At 47.8% G+C, this 19,778-nt stretch overlaps 1 protein-coding gene across 3 annotated transcripts in view; it reads left to right on the top strand.

Moving 5' to 3' along the window:
• CLDN14 (claudin 14) overlaps positions 1–19,778 on the top strand; it is an 88,230-nt gene that overhangs the window by 51,860 nt on the left and 16,592 nt on the right. The window contains exon 1 of one of the 3 annotated variants that reach the window (XM_069567829.1): positions 17,189–17,772. The exons of 1 other annotated variant lie outside the window; for it this stretch is intronic. The gene's annotated coding sequence lies outside the window, so the exon portion shown is untranslated. Of the gene's footprint in view, positions 1–17,188; positions 17,773–19,778 lie in introns of those variants that run through there. One more of the 3 variants, XR_011252189.1, reaches the window with a different exon arrangement.

The following is a 19,778-nucleotide window of genomic DNA, read 5'->3' as shown; positions in this document are numbered from 1 at the left end:
CTCATACCCAGGGTAGCAGCTGGTGCACAGAAACTCCTGGTCCCCATGGGAAGACGACGGGTCTCCTGGTCTTGTCCTGACCCTGCACGGGCCCCTCCTGCCACGCAGCTGTGCTGGTCGCCCTTTTGGACTTTGCCACTGATGTCGTGCTAAAGACGAGGGACTGAAGGCCTGTGCTTGGGGCCTCGCACGTGTGACCAGGTCACGTGGATATCCCCTAGGTCTGGTGAGATTTCCGCCTCATCTCTGGCCAAACTGGGCCCCTCACAGCCACTGGCTCCCAGCAGACCCTTGGTTACCTGCTGTACTGTTGTGGGGCATCTGAGAGAATCCCTGGGTCCCCTCCACACCGCAGAGGAGTTGAAGGAGCCTGGGAATCCTGGTCCAGCACGTTTACTGCATCTTCCTGCCGCCCCACTGGGTGCCCCAACACCCACATTGGGTTGGGGGCATGTCCTCCAATGTTCCAAACAGGGAGCAGGAAAAAAGCCCATCTTCCTTGGGCTCCCACCCAGAACCTTCATGCTGTGGGGAGTTGGGGCAATCCGTGTGACCTCTGGCTTCCCCTTCCTTGCCTTCCATGCTCGTCCTCATCCACCCCCGTCCCTCATGGCAGAAACTCGTGTGTGATGTCCTGAGTGATCTGGATTATAAGAAACTTAAGGATCAAATCTCTGTGTCTGAATATTTATATGGGACTAAGAGCTAAAGGTCATAGCACTGGTCATAGCAAACACCCTCTTCCAACAACACAAGAGAAGACTCTACACATGGACATCACAGATGGTCAACACTGAAATCAGATTGATTATATTCTTTGCAGCCAAAGATGGAGAAGCTGTATATAGTCAGCAAAAACAAGACCAGGAGCTGACTGTGGCTCAGATCATGAACTCCTTATTGCCAAATTCAGACTTAAATTGAAGAAAGTAGGGGAAACCACCAGACTATTCAGGGATGACCTAAATCAAATCCCTTATGATTATACATTAGAAGTGAGAAATAGATTTAAGGGACTAGATCTGATAGACAGAGTGCCTGATGAACTATGGACGGAGGTTCGTGACATTGTACAGGAGACAGGGATCAAGACCATCCGCATGGAAAAGAAATGCAAAAAAAGCAAAATGGCTGTCTGGGGAGGCCTTAAAGATAGCTGTGAAAAGAAGAGAAGCCAAAAGCAAAGGAGAAAAGGAAACGTCTAAGCATCTGAATGCAGAGTTCCAGAGAATAGCAAGAAGAGATAAGAAAGCCTTCTTCAGCGATCAATGCAAAGAAATAGAGGAAAAGAACAGAATGGGAAAGACTAAAGATCTCTTCAAAAACATGAGAGATACTGAGGGAACATTTCATGCAAAGATGGGCTCAATAAAGGACAGAAATGGTATGGACCTAACAGACGCAGAAGATATTAAGAAGAGATGGGAAGAATACATAGAAGAACTGTACAGAAAAGATCTTCACGACCCAAATAATCACGATGGTGTGATCACTCACCCAGAGCCAGACATCCTGGAATGTGAAGTCAAGTGGGCCTTAGAAAGCATCACTACGAACAAAGCTAGTGGAGGTGATGGAATTCCAGTTGAGCTATTTCAAATCCTGAAAGATGATGCTGTGAAAGTGCTGCACTCAATATGCCAGCAAATTTGGAAAACTCAGCAGTGGCCGCAGGACTGGAAAAGGTCAGTTTTCATTTCAATCCCAAAGAAAGACAATACGAAAGAATGCTCAAACTACCGCACAATTGCACTCATCTCACACGCTAGGAAAATAATGCTCAAAATTCTCCAAGCCAGCCTTCAGCAATACATGAGCTGTGAACTTCCAGATGTTCAAGCTGGTTTTAGAAAAGGCAGAGGAATCAGAGATCCAATTGCCAACATCTGCTGGATCATGGAAAAAGCAAGAGAGTTCCAGAAAAACATCTACTTCTGCTTTATTGACTACGCCAAATCCTTTGACTGTGTGGATCACAATAAACTGTGGAAAATTCTGAAAGGGATGGGAATACCAGACCACCTGACCTTACTCTTGAGAAACCTATATGAAGATCAGGAAGCAAGTTAGGACTGGACATGGAACAACAGACTGGTTCCAAACAGGAAAAGGAGTACGTCAAGGCTGTATATTGTCACCCTGCTTATTTAACTTCTATGCAGAGTACATCATGAGAAACGCTGGACTGGAAGAAACACAAGCTGGAATCAAGATTGCCGCGAGAAATATCAATAACCTCAGATATGCAGATGACACCACCCTTATAGCAGAAAGTGAAAAAGAACTAAAAAGCCTGTTGATGAAAGTGAAAGAGGAGAGTGAAAAAGTTGGCTTAAAGCTCAGCATTCAGAAAACTAAGATCATGGCATCTGTTCCCATCACTTCATGGGAAATAGATGAGGAAACAGTGGAAACAGTGTCAGACTTTATTTTGGGGGGCTCCAAAATCACTGCAGATGGTGATTGCAGCCATGAAATTAAAAGACTCCTTGGAAGAAAAGTTATGACCAACCTAGATAGCATATTCAAAAGCAGAGACATTACTTTTCCAACAAAGGTTTGTCTAGTCAAGGCTATGGTTTTTCCAGTGGTCATGTGTGGATGTGAGAGTTGGACTGTGAAGAAAGCTGAGTGCCGAAGAATTGATGCTTTTGAACTGTGGTGTTGGAGAAGACTCTTGAGAGTCCCTTGGACGGAGATCCAACCAGTCCATCCTAAAGGAGATCAGTCCTGGGTGTTCATTGGAAGGACTAATGCTAAAGCTGAAACTCCAATACTTTGGCCACCTCATGCGAAGAGTTGACTCATTGGAAAAGACTCTGATGCTGGGAGGGCTTAGGGGCAGGAGGAGAAGGGGACGACAGAGGATGAGATGGCTGGATGGCATCACCGACTCGATGGACATGAGTTTGGGTGAACTCCAGGAATTGGTGATGGACAGGAAGGCCTGGCATGCTGCAATTCATGGGGTTGCAAAGAGTTGGACACGACTGAGGGACTGAACTAAACTGAAGAACTAAGGGGGGCTTCCTAGGTGGCACTTGTGGTAAGGAGTTCACCTGCAAGTTCAGGAGACGCAGGAGACGCAGGAGACATGGGTTCGATCCCTGGGTCGGGCAGATCTGCTGGAGAAGGAAATGGCAACCCACTCCAGTATTCTTGCCTGGGGAAATCCTACAGAGAGAGGAGTCTGGTGGGCTACAGTCCATGGGGCCTCAAAGAGTTAGACATGACTGAGCACACAAGAGCCCACACACAGGACCTAAAGGAATTTTGAAAATTATCTCTTGCCAATACTTGGCCTTCAAGAACACTGTCTTGCTGGAGACATAACCTATATTTGCTGTCAGAAGCCAAAACCTGGTCCTTCCTGCTTCTTCTCCATGTCCTGCCTCCTCAGGAAGCCAGAAGGGCAACTGTCTCTACTCACCATTTCCCAACTCAGCTGGGACTTTTAGGAGACCCCACCTGTCCATGGAGGTGACCCTGAAGGCCACTCTGAGGCTGTCTTCTCAATCTTTGAGCCCAGAAGAGTCTTTCTCTCTCTTTCAGTGAAGGAAAACAAATCAAAATGAAAAAAAAAAAGAAAGAAAAACTAGATCAACATATTATTTCAGAGTCCATTCTGCCCTACTCCTGAACTTGCGCTCCTAAATTGCTGCTGCTAAGTTGCTTCAGTCGTGTCCGACCCTGTGCGACCCCATAGACGGCAGCCCACCAGGCTCCCCCATCCCTGGGATTCTCCAGGCAAGAACACTGAAGTGGGTTGCCATTCCCTTCTCCAGTGCATGAAAGTGAAAAGTGAAAGTGAAGTTGCTCCTCATGTCTGACCCTCAGCGACCCCATGGACTGCAGCCCACCAGGCTCCTCCATCCATGGGATTTTCCAGGCAAGAGTACTGGAGTGGGGTGCCATTGCCTTCTCCGACGCTCCTAACTTAGGGGCCAATAATTTGGTCACGTTGTTGTGGCTGTTTAGTCGCTAAGTCATGTTCAACTCTTTTGTGACCCCATGGATTGTAGCCTGCCATGTTTCTCTGTCCATGGGGATTCTCCAGGCAAGAATACGAGAGTGGGTTGCCATTTTCTTCTCCAGATGATCTTCCCAACCCAGAGCTCAAGCCTGTGTCTCTGCTTGGCAGGCAGATTCTTTGCCGCTGAGTCACCCGGGAAGCCCTTTGACCATGTTCTTGGTCCTAATATGCCCCATCTGTCCCAGCCTATGCAGCTCCAAGCCAGAAAGGGGGCTGCCTGAGTTTCCATAATAATTCATCACAAACTAGGAAGCTTAAAACAACAGAACACTATCCTCTCCTAGTTCTAGAAGCCAGAAGCCCCAAATCAAGGTGTCAGCAGGGCGGTCCTCCCCAAAGGCTCTGAGGGCTGTAGGGGAAATCCATCCAGCCTCTTCCAGCCTCGGCTGGCTCCTGGCATCCCTTGGCTTCCCTTGGCTTGTAGGTGAGTCATCCCAACCACTCCATCTTCATATGATTTTCTCTTCTGTGTGTCTCTTCTCTTCCTGTGAAGACAACAGTCATTCGATTTAGGGTTCACTCCAATCCAGTATCAGTTCAGTTCAGTCGCTCAGTTGTGTCTGACTCTTTGCAATCCCATGAACCGCAGCATGTCAGGCCTCCCTGCCCATCACCAACTCCTGGAGTTTACCCAAACTCATGTCCATTGAGTCAGTGATGCCATCCAACCATCTCATCCTCTGTCATCCCCTTCTCCTCCCGCCCTCAATCTTTCCCAGCATCAGGGTCTTTTCAAATGAGTCAGCTCTTCACATCAGGTGGCCAAAGTATTGGAGTTTCAGCTTCAACATCAGTCCTTCCAATGAACACCCAGACTGATCTCCTTTAGGACCAATCTAGTCTTTACCAGTATTGTTGCCTGGAAAATCCCATGGTCGGAAGAGCCTGGTAGGCTGCAGTCCATGGGGTCGCTAAGAGTCGGACACGACTGAGCGAATTCACTTTCACTTTTCACTTTCATTCATTGGAGAAGGAAATGGCAACCCACTCCAGTGCTCTTAACTAGAGACTCCCAGGGACAGGGGAGCCTGGTGGGCTGCCGTCTGTGGGGTCGCACAGAGTCGGACACGACTGAAGCGACTTAGCAGCAGCAGCAGCAGCAGCAGCAGTCTTTACCAATCTAGTCTTCCCAATCTAGTATGACCCTCACTAATTAAATCTACAAAGACCGTTCTCCAGTAAGGTCATGTATGAGGTTCTTAGGGCTTCCCTGATGGCTCAGTTGGTAAAAAAAACTGTGCAAGAGACCACGTGCAATGCAGGAGAGCAGAGTTCCATCCCTGGGTCAGGAAGATCCCCTGGAGAAGGAAATGGCAACCCACTCCAGTACTCTTGCCTGAGAAACCCCATGGACAGAGGAGCCTGGCAGGCTACAGCCCATGGGGTTGCAAAAGAGTTGGACATGACTGAGTAACTAAACCACCACTACCTGAGGTTCTCAGTAGATGTGAGTTTGGGGCTCCTAGGTTAATGTGTCCTAATATTGTTCCTTTTTAAAATAGTTATTTATTTATTTAGCTGTGTCAAGCCTTTAGTTGCGGCAGGCAGGACCTTTCATTGTGGTGTGCAGGCTTCTCTCTAGTTGTGGTGCATGGGTTCCGCAGTTGTTGAGGGCTTGCTTCTCAAGTTGCAGCGCTCAGACTTAGTTGCCCCCAAACATATGGGATCTTAGCTCCCCATCCAGGAATTGAACCTGTGTCCCCTGCATTGCAAGGCAGATTCTCAACCACTGGACCACCAGGGAAGTCCCCCTAATATCGTTCTGACTCCTGTGATAAAACCCCAAGCCCAGAACGAGAGCCTGGGAAGAGAGTGGTGCCTTCTTCTCCTCACTCATCCTCCCATACATGCCATATTTACTTGAACCCAATATATGTTTTCATAACAGCCTGACACGTCCCTTCCGAAGTCAGAGCTCCTATGAATACTGGCCTTTCGCACTTGCTCTAGGTTCACCTCCCCCTCCTTCTGAATCAGCCCTCACCCTCTCCCTGGTCTTTTATGACCATTTGCTTATTTGTTTATACCCCTTCTCTTTCCAAAAAGGATTTCAGGCAGATGGTTTTTATTACTGGGCTAAATGAACACAGCAAGATCTTGTAGCAAACACAGTCTCCTGTGCAAAAATAAATTTCCATGAAACCAACATGAAAAATCCCCCAAGCACTTGGAAATGAAAAAAAAAAAAACTCGTGTTAAGTTGACCTTGGGCTCCCTTTCTTTATTTTCATGGTCTCGCAGTAACAGTACCTTCTCTGCTGCTCTGCCTTCGCAAGCTTCGAGTGCGCAGTCCTGGGTTCTGGTGATCCTCTACGCGAGAGGCCTCCGGCTGTGAAGGGAGATTCTGGATCATGAAACACCGTGGATAGCAGTGGAAGTGACTTGTTTCAGAGCGTGAGCCTTAGAGAGGAGACTGTGAGGGGGACCCTGGTTCACAGACTGGAAATGTGCCCTGCAGTCCCCACGTGGCCCTGTCAATTTGCTGGAGTCAGGGCTTGGGGAAGCCACTGACCAGTGTTTGGGACTGAACGTGTGAAGGGCATTCAGCCTCCTCATTTCACCTGATGGAAAGAAGCTGTTTCTCTGGTTCAAAGTTGTTTTCCGTTTTACCTTATTTTTGATATTTTAAGTATTTTTGGCTGTGCTGGGTGTTCGTTGCTGCACAGGCTTTTCCCTAGTTGCGGTGAGCAGGGGCTACTCTTCCTTGCAGTGGGCGGGCTTCTCATTGCAGTGGCCTCTCTTGTGGTGGAGCACGGGCTCCAGGGTGTGCAGACATGCGGGCTCCGATAGTTGTGGTCCAAGGGCTCAATAGGTGTGGCTCTCAGGTTCAAGAGCACAGGTCAGTAGTTGTGGTGCATGGGCTTAGTTGCTTGGAGGCATGTGGGATCTTTCCAGACCAGGGATTGAACCTGTGTCTCCCGCATTGGCAGGCAGATTTGTTTTTTAACCCCTGAACCACCAGGGAAGTCCTCCTTTTTACCTTATTTACAGAGGATTGGAAATATTCAGCTTTGCTGCTGCTGAAATTGACTTTAAGAAAAAGATGGGTCTATGTGTTTGTGTGAACGTGCGTGCTGCTGTGTTCAGTCATGCCTGACACTTTGCGGCCCCGTGGACTGTAGCCCACAAGGCTTCTCTGTCCATGGGGATTCTCCAGGCAAGAATACTGCAGTGGGTTGCCATGCCCTTCTCCAGGGGATCTTCCCAACCCAGGGATTGAACCCAGGGCTCCTGCATTGCAGGTGGCTTCTTTACTGTCTGAGCCACCAGGGAAGCCCTTGAAGGCCAGTGTGTGTCCATGTGTCCATTGTGTGTGCACGGGTGTGCATGTGTATAAACAAGAGAGGATGGGGCAGGAAGCAGAGGTGGAGGGCAGTGTGAGCAAGCATCTTCCCAGATGATCAGAGTCGATATTCAGGTTCCTCTCCCTTTTGAAAAGGCCCTGGTAGTATCTAAACACATCTCAGGAGCCTCTGCCTCTCATCCATGTGCTACCTGGGTAAATTCACGGCAACCGAGGTGTTTTGAAGGTGTTTCAAGCAAGACCCTGTCCAAGTCATCCTGGTCCATTAGCTGTAATGGATGTAAGCTAGCCTCCAGGGTGGAGGAAAGACCTTTCACAAAACTGTGTTGATACCCATGCTTGTTCACTCAGTGAATCTTGACCGTGGGCTTGGGGCTTGCTTCCAGAGCGCCACCTAGAACCCAGCTGCTCATAACCACTGGCTTTTCTAATAGCCAGAGGGAGGGTTGGCGACACCGGGCTGGCAGCTTGTGCAGGAGAGAACTCCGGGCTTAGATCATGAGCTCAGCTCTTTCTCTGATTGGCTGTGAGGGCAGGGCCAGATGCCTGGCGATGATAGCAGCTGCCTCTTAGAGGCGTCTGCGTGATTCAGTAACAGTCTGTGCAAGAGCACCAAGTAAATTATAAGGCACGAGGCACCCCCAGGTGAGACACCTGGCGTCACGGGATTTTGTGAGTCAAGGAGTAGCAATTAGGAGGAGTCCAGGGAGGCTGGATCGGCAGATGGATGACCTGGTGGCCTTCTCCAACCCCACCTGATGCTACCCGCCCGCAGAGGCCTGCAGTCAGCTTCACGGCTACACACCTCCTCCTCCTGCGATGCCAGGCCTGCCCACTCAGGCAGAGTGGTATAACCACGATGAGCCCACGAGGAAGGAAGCATTTGCTGCAGCAAATGCTGCAGAAAATGCTCAAATCCCCTGAAAGCGAGTGGTTCATCCTGCCAGGTGGCCAGGATCTGGATTTGGCATTAGTTTGTCAGAAGTAGTTAGAAGAGGGATGCTGCTGAATCCAACCTGACTCTCACTGCTTTGGTGGTGGTTTGGTTGCTAAGTCGTGTCCAACTCTGGCAACCCCATGGACTGTAGCCCACCAGGCTCCTCTGTCCATGGAATTCTCCAGGCAAGAGAATTGCCTTTTCCTTCTCCAGGGGATCTTCCCAACCCAGGGATCAAACCCAAGTCTCCTACATTACAGGTAGATTCTTTACTGACTGTGCTATTCAAACCTTATAAGGTAGCTGAATCATGTAACAATGACCTGTTGTGACTGGATTATTTCACTTAGCATAATGTCTTCAAGGTTCATCCACGTGGTAGCATATATCAGAATTTCATTCCTTTTTAAGGCTAAGAAATATTCCATCATTTGGCTAGCCCACTCTTTGCTTATCCATTTGCCCTTCTATGGGCACCTGGCTATTGTGAATAGCCACCTCTTGGCTATCGTGAATAGCGAACATTTGCTGTTGTTGTTCAGTTGCTAGGTTGTGTGCAACTCTTTGCAACCTCATAGACTGCAGCATGACAGGATTCCTTATCCTTCACTATCTCCCAGAGCTTGCTTGAACTCATATCCATTGTCCATGATGCTATCTAACCATCTCATCATCTATCGTCTCCTTTTCCTCCTGCCCTCAATCTTTCCAAGCATCAGTCTATTCCAATGAGTCGGCTCTTCTCATCAGGTGGCCAAAGTATCGGAGCTTCAGCATCAATCCTTCCAATGAATATTCAGGGTTGATTTCCTTTAGGATTGACTGGTTTGATCTCCGTGCTGTCTAAGGGACTCTCAAGAGTCTTCTCCAGCACAATTTAAAAGCATCCATTCTTCGGCACTCAGCCTTCTTTATTGTCCAGCTCTCACTTCTGTATAGGACTACCAGGAAAACCATAGGTTTGATTATACAGACTTTTGTACAGATTTCTGCTGAGAATCCACGTTCCATTCTTTTGACCTCTTTATAGTTTAAGACATAATTTTTTGGTTGTCACTTATCAGATGATCCCTGGCTTCTCAGCTGGAAAGTAACTGGCATCTATCTCATCCAAAAGGTTAAATCTTCCTGTGTCCAGAGTACACGAGAACAATTAGCAAACACAAGATTGTGTTGAAATGTCTGTTGCTGACACTGTTGTCTACTCAGGTACGCAGCTGGGCTGGTCCTGGCTTTCTCATCCCACCTAAGCCAAAGGCAGGCAGGAAAGGAGTCTCTTCCCCCAAGATGGGCCTGCCCTGGATAACGGCATCATCAGTGCTGGGATCCCAAAGGTCCCAGCCCCCAAACCAGCACTTAGCCTGCGGGCACCCACCATAGCCCTTTCCACAAAGGGGTGACAGAACCTTTCCTTCAGTGATCCCTGTGCTGGACAAGATGCCATCCACCATCCCATTCAACCACATCCTCACCAACCGTGAGCTCAGGTTCTTTCAACCAAAGATGGGGACTCCCTTTCCAAGACTGACCTGTGCTCTCCAGTTACCTGTAAGCCGAGAAGAATCCCCCTGTCCTTCACCATGTGACCCCTCAGAAGGCCTCAGAAGAGGGAGCTGCCTTGAGCTTTGCTCTCTGGACTTCACTGGACACAGTCTCTGCAACCCCAGATAGAGGGTCAGGAACAATCCAAGGCCCAGCCAGGCAGTTCCTCCACAAACAGTTGATGGTTTGACAGAAAGTGACAGCTCTGTGCTCACAGTACAGCCCACGGTCTATGAGATGCAAAGCTGACCAGGGACTGAGCTCTGCCCATGGTCCACCTGAACCCAGCAGAGATGGGGGCAGAGCTGAGTCAGAAACAAATCCACCTGTCAGGGCAGATGGCTCGGTGATGCTGAGCTGAGCAGGGGTTCAAGGAGAGCTTGCCGCTTCCAGCTAACTTTGGGCATGTCACACACACCCTTGTCCCTTGGTATCTGCAGGTAGCTGTGCCAGCCTCCTCCCCCAAGCCAAAATGGAGGATGCTCAAGTCCTTTGTATAAAACGGCATGGTATTTGCATATATCACCTATGCATCCTCCCATACACTTTAAAGCATCTCAAGTTCCTTATAATACCAAGTATAATATAAATAGCTGACAGTTGAGTCAGTTCAGTGCAGTTGCTCAGTCGTGTCCGACTCTTTGTGACCCCACAGACTGCAGCACACCAGGCTTCCCTGTCCATCACCAACTCCTGGAGTTTGCTCAAACTCATGTCTGTTGAGTCAGTGAGGCCAACCAACCATCTCATTCTCTGTCATCCCCTTCTCCTCCTGCCTTCAATCTTTCCCAGCATCAGGGTCTTTTCCAATGAGTCAGTTCTTCACATCAGGTGGCCAAAGTATTGGAGTTTCAGCTTCAACACGAGTCCTTCCAATGAATATTCAGAACTGATTTCCTTTAGGACTGACTTATTTGATCTCCTTGCAGTCCCGGGGACTCTCAAGAGTCTTCTCCAACACCACAGTTCAAAAGCATCAATTCTTTGGCACTCAGCTTTCTTTATAGTCCAGCTCTCACATCCATACATGACTACTGGAAAAACCATAGCTTTGACTGGATGGATCTTTGTTGGCAAAGTAATGTCTCTGCTTTTTAATATGCTGTCTAGGTTGGATATAACTTTTCTTCCAAGGAGTAGGTGTCTTAATTTCATGACTACAGTCACCATCTGCAGCGATTTTGGAGCCCAAGAAATTAGTCTGTCACTGTTTCCATTGTTTCCCCATTTATTTGCCATGAAGTGATGGGACTGGATGCCATGATCTTCGTGTTTTAAATGTTGAGTTTTAAGCCAGCTTTTTCACTTTCCTCTTTCACTTTCATCAAGAGGCTCTTCTTCTTCACTTTCTGCCATAAGGGTGGTATCATTTGCATATCTGAGGTTATTGATGTTTCTCCCAGCAATCTTGATTCCAGCTTGTGCTTCATCCAGACTGGCATTTCACATGATGTACTCTGCACATGAGTTACATAAGCAGGGTGACAATATACAACCTTGATGTGCTCCTTTCCCATTTTGAAAATTGTTCCAGTCCATTGTTTCATGTCCAGTTCCAACTATTGCTTCTTGACCTGCATACAGATTTCTTAGGAAGCAGGTCAGGTGGTCTGCTACTCCCGTCTCTTGAAGAATTTTCCACAGTTTATTGTGATCCACACAGTCAAAGGCTTTGGCATAGTCAATAAAGCAGAAGTAGATATGTTTTTCTGGAACTCTCTTGCTTTTTCGATGATCCAACAGATGTTGGCAATTTGATCTCTGGTTCCTCTGCCTTTTCTAAATTCAACTTGAACACCAGGAAGTTCACAGTTCACATACTGTTGAAGCCTCGCTTGGAGAATTTTGAGCATTACTTTGCTAGCTGTGAGATGAGTGAAATTGTGCAGTAGTTTGAGCATTCTTTGGCATTGCCTTTCTTTGGCATTGGAATGAAAACTGACCTTTTCCAGTCCTGTGGCCACTGCTGAGTTTTCCAAATTTGCTGGCATATTGAGTGCAGCACTTTATCAGCATCATCTTTCAGGATTTGAAATAGCTCAACTGGAATTCCATCACCTCCACCAGCTTTGGTTGTAGTGATGCTTCCTAAGGCCCACTTGGCTTCGCATTACAGGATATCTGGCTCTCGGACAGTGATCACACCATTTTGGTTATCTGGGTCATGAAGATCTTTTTTGTATAGTTCTTCTGTGTATTCTTGCCATCTCTTCTTAATATCTTCTGCTTCTGTTAGGTCCATACCATTTCGGTCCTTTATTGTGCTCATCTTTGCAGGAAATGTTCCCTTGGTATCTATAATTTTCTTGAAGAAATCTCTAGTCTTTCCCATTCTACTGTTTTCCTTTATTGCTTTGCATTGATCACTGAGGAAGGCTTTCTTATCTCTCCTTGCTATTCTTTGGAACTCTGCACTCAAAAGGTGTATCTTTTCTTCTCTCCTTTGCCTTTAGCATCTCTTCTTTTCTCAGCTATTTGTAAGGGCTCCCCAGACAGCCATTTTGCCTTTTTACATTTCTTTCTCTTGGGGATGGCCTTAATTCCTGCCTCCTGTGTAATGTCACAAGCCTCCATCTGTAGTTCTTCAGTTACTCTGTCTAATCCCTTGAATCACTTCCACTGTATAATCATAAGGGATTTGATTTAGGTCATACCTGAATGGTCTAGTGATTTTACCTACTTTCTTCAATTTAAGTCTGAATTTTGCAATAAGGAGTTCATGATCTGAGCCACAGTCAACTTCCGGTCTTGTTTTTACTCATTGTATAGAGCTTCTCCATCTTTGGCGGCAAAGAATACCCCACATCCAAGGGCAAAGGAGAAACCCCAGCAAGATAGTTGGAGGGCAAAATCACATTTAGAATCAAACCCCATACCTGCCAGAGATGCTTGGAGGGCTCAAACAAAATCTTATGTATAACAGGAGACCCCACAGAGACTGAGCCAGACCTGCCTTTGAGGGTTTGAGTGTCTCCTGTGAAGGTACAGGTCAGCAGTGGCCTGCCACATGGGCAGGGGCTCTGGGTGCAGCAGACCTGGGTGTGGCATAAGCCCTCTTGGTGGAGGTCGCAAAATTTACAGCCACCAAAATTTACACGGGACTGGGGAAACAGACTCTCGGAGGGCACAAACAAAATCTTGTGCACACCAGGACCCTGGAGAAAGGAGCAGTGACCCCACAAGAGACTGACCCAAACTTGCCTGTGAGTGTCCAGGAGTCTCTGGTGGAGCTGTGTATAAGCAGTGGCCTGCTGCAGGGTCAGGGGCACTGAGTGCAGCAGTGCATGCATGGGACCTTTTGAAGGAGGAAGCCTTTATCTTAATCAACTCCACCATAGTTTGGTCTCAGATCAAACAACAGGGAGGGAACACAGCCATGCCCATCAACAGAAAATTGGATTAAAGATTTACTGAGCATGGCCCCGCCCATGAGAACAAGACCCAGTTTCCCCCACAGTCAGTCTCTCCCACCAGGAAGCTTCAATAAGCCTTTTATCCTTATCCATCAGAGGGCAGACAGAATGAAAGCAATCACAGGAAACTAATCAAACTGATCACATGGACCACAGCCTTGTCTAACTCAATGAAAGTATGAGCCATGCCATTTAGGGCCACCCAAGACAGATGGGTCATGGTGGAGAGGTCTGACAGAATGTGGTCCACTGGAGAAGGGAATGGCAAACCACTTCAGTATTCTTGCCTTGAGAACCCCATGAACAGTATGACAAGGCAAAATGATAGGACACTGAAAGATGAACTAGCCCAATATGCTACTAGAGAAGAGTGGAGAAATAACTCCAGAAAGAATGAAGAGACAGAGCCAAAGCAAAAACAACACACAGCTGTGGATGTGACTGGTGATGGAAGTAGAGTCCGATGCTGTAAAGAACAATATTGCAGAGGAACCTGGAATGTTAGGTCCATGAATCAAGGTCAACTGGAAGTGGTCAAACAGGAGATGGCAAGAGTGAACACTGACATTTTAGGAAGGGCTAATGCTATACCTGAAGCATCAGGCTGTTTTTAGGATAAAATTATTAAATATATGTGATGTGCTTAAAACAACAACTAGCCCACAATGAGTTCAATATCATTGTTATTATTAATACCAGGAATTAGCTGAAAGTCAGAGCTTTGCAAAGTTAACATGAAATCACTCAGAAAGGATTCCATGGAAGTCTTGTGTGTCTGGCAGGATTTACTGCCAATAAATTGATCAAGGTCAAGTTTTATAGTGGCCTCTATCCCAGCAAGATAGCTGAATCCACTCCAAGGGGACCCAAAGTATTATAGTAACTGAAAGTCATAACATTCTTTTTACTTATCCATTTATTCTACAAACTTCTACCAACTTCCTAATGTATGTTAGCCCCTAGCCTGGCTCTATGAGGAATCATAAAATAAATCAAGCTTCAATGACCAGTCTAGATAGAATAAAGATTATCTATTCATCCACCAATGGGCTTCCCTGATGGCTCAGTAATAGAATCTTCCTGCCAAGGCAGGAGACAGGGGTTCGATCCCTGGGTCAGGAAGATCTCCTGGAGAAGGAAATGGCAACCCTCTCCAGTATTCTTGTCTGGGAAATCCTGTGAACAGAGGAGTCTGGCAGGATACAGTTCATGGGATCGCCAAGAGTTAGACATGACTTAGCAGCTAAACAACAACAGTATTCATCACTCAACTACCCATTCATCATCTATCTGTCCATCCATTCATCCATCATCCATCCATTTATTCCAAAATATCTACTGGCTTCTATCATATCCGTAAACACAGAGGTTGCCCTGACTCAATGGAATGACTGCCTATACATGCATGCTCAGTCACGTCTGACTCTTTGAGACCCAACGGATGGTAGCCCACCAGGCTCCTCTGTCCATGAGATTCTCCAGGCAAGAATACTGGAGTGGGTTGCCATGTCCTCCTCCAGGGGATCTCCCTGAGCCAGGGACTGAACCCGCGTCAGTCTCTGGCATCTCCTGAATTAGCAAGCAGATTCTTTATCACTGTGCCTCCTGGAAAGCCCTGATGAAGTGATTGGAGGTGTTAAAAAAAAATGCTCACCACCCTCCTTTCCCAAATCCTCCTGTACACCCTGATTGGTGTTTGAAATTTCACTACTAAATTTTTATCCATTAGACTTAAAAGTTCCTCCTGGGAGGGACAATATGTTAAACCATTATTAGTCATTTACACCTTAGAGTTTAAAAAAGATCTAAGGGCAGATCTGGATGGCAGTGGGGAGGAGCGATGATGAGGATCCAGGGTGGGAGAGGAGGGCTGGAGCCCCACGCCTAGTTCAGTTCAGTTCAGTTGCTAGTCATATCCAACTCTTGGTGACCCCGTGGACTGCAGCATGCCAGGTCTCCCTGTCCATCACCAACTCCTGGAGCTTGCTCAGACTCATGTCCATCGAGTCAGTGATGCCATCCAGCCATCTCATCCTCTGTCATCCCCTTCTCCTTCTGCTCTCAATCTTTCCCAGCATCAGGGACTTTTCCAACGAGTCAGCTCTTCGCATCAGATGGCCCAAGTATTGGAGTTTCAGCTTCAACATCAGTCCTTCCAATGAATATTCAGGACTGATTTCCTTTAAGATGGACTGGTGAGATCTCCTTGCAGTTCAAGGGACTCTCAAGAGTCTTCTCCAACACCACATTTCAAAAACATCAATTCTTCAGTGCTCAGCTTTCTTTGTAGTCCAACTCTCACATCCATACATGACCACTGGAAAAACCATAGCCTTGACTCGATGGACCTTTGTTGGCAAAGTAACGTCTCTGCTTTTGAATATGCTGTCTAGGTTGGTCATAACTTTTCCTCCAAGGAGTAAGCGTCTTTTAATTTCATGGCTGCAGTCACCATCTGCAGTGATTTTGGAGCCCCCCAAAATAAAGTCTGTCACTGTTTCCACTGTTTCCCCATCTAGCTTTCCCAAGCCTAGCTTCCTTGCTTAATGGTCACTTTTGCAGCTGCTCCATGTGCCAGTGACCCCCATAGTCTGAGGATGAAGCGGCAGTGTCTGTCTTCCCATCAAGCTCACACATGCTGTAATTCAAGAAATATTCAACAAATGAAAAATGGATCGATACTTTTACATTTGGATTTCACAAAGAGTCCCTCTGACTTTGCCCTCTGACCCTTTTGTCCACTGGCAACCACAGACCAGGGCTGCAGGCCTTGGAGCTTTCACTCTTCAGCCCAGAATAGGACTGAGTTGTTCCACAGGAAAATCAAGTTTTTACGGAGGTCTGCAAAACATTAACGTTATGTCCACCTCTTTCACTACTCAGTGCAGTGTTCTCAAAAATGTATGATATTTTATCACAATTAGAGGCTGTCTCTCTCTGCAGGATTGCCTAAGATTCTACCATCAAGATTCTACCATCAAGGTCAAGAAATCAAAGGCAGTTGTGAATGAAATGTATCACATGGAGCCAAATCATCCCAGAGGCAAAACTACAAAAATAATTTCAAAGAAGTTCCCAGCATAATATTGTAAATAATATGGGTGCATTTTTTAGTATATAAATTATAGTGAGCTATCTCTAAGTATTAATAGAAGAGGATCAGGGCTTATGAATGACCCTGAACTAAAGATGATCTTGTTTAGGACAGTTATTTCTGGAGAAGAGACCAAAAAAAAAAAAAAAGCAAGCTCTGTGGATGTGGGTTGTTAATCCTCAATCAATGATAACTCACAGACACTTCTGAAGACCCCAGACACAAGATGCTCCCATCCCTGCCTTCCCAGTCTCATTGCCAGGGATACAGGACAGGCTCAGGTCCACGCCCAAGCCACTCACCCACACCTGAGTTCCTTCACTGTGTCTTTTCCGAAGCACCGGCCAGAGTCAGGCAGGTTGATGAGCGCTGGGGAAAAAACTCAGGAGCCTCGTCACTGCTCTTGGAGATTCAGTGATGATATTAATGAGGCAGGGACAGATGTGTGTGACAAGTTAGTTGTGACAAGGGCTTCTCAGCCATTCTGAATCCCAGCACAGCCCAATTCCCTTGGCCAACCTTGCCTGCAGTCCTAGCTTTCAGAAGCACCATCTGGGGACTGTTACTGATTGTATTGAACTCGCGGGACTCTTGAGTCATGCTTGAACATGCTTCAGAAGCCACCTTCTTGGTGAGGTCTCTCATCTCCAACTAATCACAAACTGTCCCTTTATCTGCCCTGTGCCTACAACACACATACACCCCACCGACATCTCTGAACCACCCATGTCTGCAAATGTAGGCACAAATAACAAAGCAAAAAAACAGTTGCATGTTGATCAGAACTCACTGACAGATGCCCAGCAGCCTGCTGGTTGAGAAACTTCACGTTGCTCAACAGAACAAAAGTCCAAAGCAACAAGGCGATGGCCAGGTCACCGGCTCAGAGCAGGCTGGGTGGTCAGGGCAGCAAGAGGGTATGCGTGCAGGTCTCAGTCACTGGCAGGAATTGCACGGTCCCTTGCCGGGTGATGAACAAGGATGCGGAGAAGTGAGGATGCAGAGAGCAGGCAGGTGGGCCAGTCTGGACTGCAGACGGCCTTTGACACTCAGCAGGGTGGCCCGGGCTTTATCCAGCCCTGGAGAGTCTCCAGAGAGTGTTTTAGGGAGGAGATGATGATGCTCTGATGTATCAGGCGTTTTTTCCAAAGGGCAGAGATGGCATTTCTGGTTGGTCCTGAATGTCTGCCTTGGCCCAGCGGACAGGGCAGTTAACCGTCCAACCAAATGACACGTGTGCCCACACAGGCTCATCCCAAAGGACACAGTAATTGTCTAGCTGCCAGCCTCTCAGATGCCCTGGCCTTGAAGCTGCCAGTCGGTGAAAGAGGGAGGTCGGGAGGGTGGCAGGGTCCAGTGGAGTCCGTGGGTCAGGCCGCCTGACGCCCGGCCAGTTCCCACAGCCGCTGGGAGTCCGGCGAGGTGGCTGGGACCGCAAGGGCGCTGCATGTGAGTGTGGGGCCGGGAGACGCGATGGGAGGGCTTGGGGTCAGCAGTGGTCTGTCTGGGGTCTGTGTGAGGGCAGGGGTGCTCCGGGCGGGAGACATCACCCCCTGCAGAAGGGCCACTGTGCCTGGGCCAGAGTGGGGGAGCACCGTGGGGACCCTGCCCCGGGTGTGGAGACAGCCCGGCTTCTCATGAGCCAGGAGGGACGGACAGAGTCCAGTTCCTGAGCGTTTGGGCAGCAGAACCCTTTCATCGCCGGTGGAGCCTGGGGCTGGTGGGCTGGATCTGTGAGTGTCAGCTTACAGCGCTTGTTGTCACTGCCCGTCAGGTACTGTGGGGGGTAGAGGGCCTCCAGACTCAGGAGACATATCCTCCCCCAACCCCCTCAGCACACAGACATGGGCCTGGAAGGGGGAGAGGAAGAGCTGGATCTCTGGTTAATGAGGATGAGGTTTGGTACTGAAGAGGGGAAATCCATGCAATCTGATCAGTGAGTTAATCCTTCGACTGCCTTGAACCCCACATCCCCAGCAGCTGCCAGAATGGGGGGGAGGACCACCACTTACTCAGAGCGAGTGCTGGTTGCACTCAGTCGTGTCCGACTCTCTGTGACCTCGTGGACTGGAGCCCGCCAGGCCCCTCTGTCAGTGGAATTCTCCAGGCAAGAAGACTGGAGTGGGTTGCCATTCCCTTCTCCAGGGGATCTTCCTGACCCAGGGATCGAACCTGGGTCTCCTGCATTGCCGGCAGATTTTTTACTGTCTGAACTACCACTGGGGTGGCCACAGACAAAGGAGACCAGGATCTGGGACCAGTGCCCTGAGAAGGTCCCGGACCCTGGAAAGCACTCAGCACGCTGGCTTTTGGCGGCAGCCTCCTACTGGGAGATTTCATTCCTGCTGTTTGCAAGGCCCCCAATTGCTTGATCACTCTGTTTCGTTTTAAAGTCTCGGGAAACCAGAGCACAGTCCCACCGTGGAGTTACCCCAGCGTCTCAGCCCCGGGTCTCCAGTTGGGTTGGCGTCAGCGAAGTCCTGATGGATGTGTCTGCAACAATGACGGAACGTCAACAGCACGCACCTTCCTGTACTAGGTGTCTTTCCTTGCAGGGCTTGTGGGTTTTCACATATATTATCTTAGCATCTTCTAGACAACTCTGGGAAGCAGCTGTTATGATGTAGATAGGCAGCTGAGTCATGTATGACTGAGCTGTTTATCCAGAATCAGTTTGACCAGATGCCAGCCTCTGTTCTTATCTGGCTGCATCTGCTCTGTTTCTGTCAGTCGCTAAGTTGTACCCTACTCTTTGTGACCCCATGGACTGCAGCATGCCAGGCTTTCCTGTCCTTCGCTATCTCCCGCAGTTTGCTCAAACTCATGTCCATTGAGTCCGTGATACCATCCAGTCATCTCATCCTCTAACTCTCTTTTCTCCTCCTGCCCTCAATCTTTCCCAGCATCAGGGTCTTTTCCAATGAGTCAGTTCTTCGCATCAGGTGGCCAAAGTGTTGGAGCCTCAGCATCAGTCTGTTGCAAATCTCTAAAGCTTACCATGCTTTATTTATCCATCTGTATAATGGGGTTGATGCTACTTAAGCATCTGCAGAGAAATCTGTGGAAAGAAAGAGATAATTTCTTCCCTTGTTGTTTTTAGTGTTTAGTTGTCATGTCCCACTCTTGTTCGACCCATGGACTGTAGCCCACCAGGCTCCTCCGTCCACGGGATTTCCCAGACAGGAACACAAAGTTACCATAAATATTTCCTGCTTTCTAGTTAGTTTTTTTTTTTTAATTGAATATAGCAATTTAGGGTTTTAAAAATCATTTTCTCGCTTATCTCAGAGAATATCTTGCATTACAGAGAACAAGAAGTCTAAAAGCCTCTTTTCAAGGCTTCTCCTGATGTCTTTTTGTTTTTTTTTAATTCAGACAGTCAGTCCAGCCAGTTCAAGAGTGATTCTTGGCACTTTTCAGTTCAAACCTTCCTCCTTCCAGTTGATCTTCAGAAT

Source organism: Ovis canadensis, chromosome 1 (genome assembly GCF_042477335.2).
Source record: "Ovis canadensis isolate MfBH-ARS-UI-01 breed Bighorn chromosome 1, ARS-UI_OviCan_v2, whole genome shotgun sequence".
NCBI classification, from domain to species: Eukaryota; Metazoa; Chordata; class Mammalia; order Artiodactyla; family Bovidae; genus Ovis; species Ovis canadensis.
The sequence above is the reverse complement of the archived record's forward strand: the minus strand, read 5'-3'. Positions and strand labels throughout refer to the sequence as shown.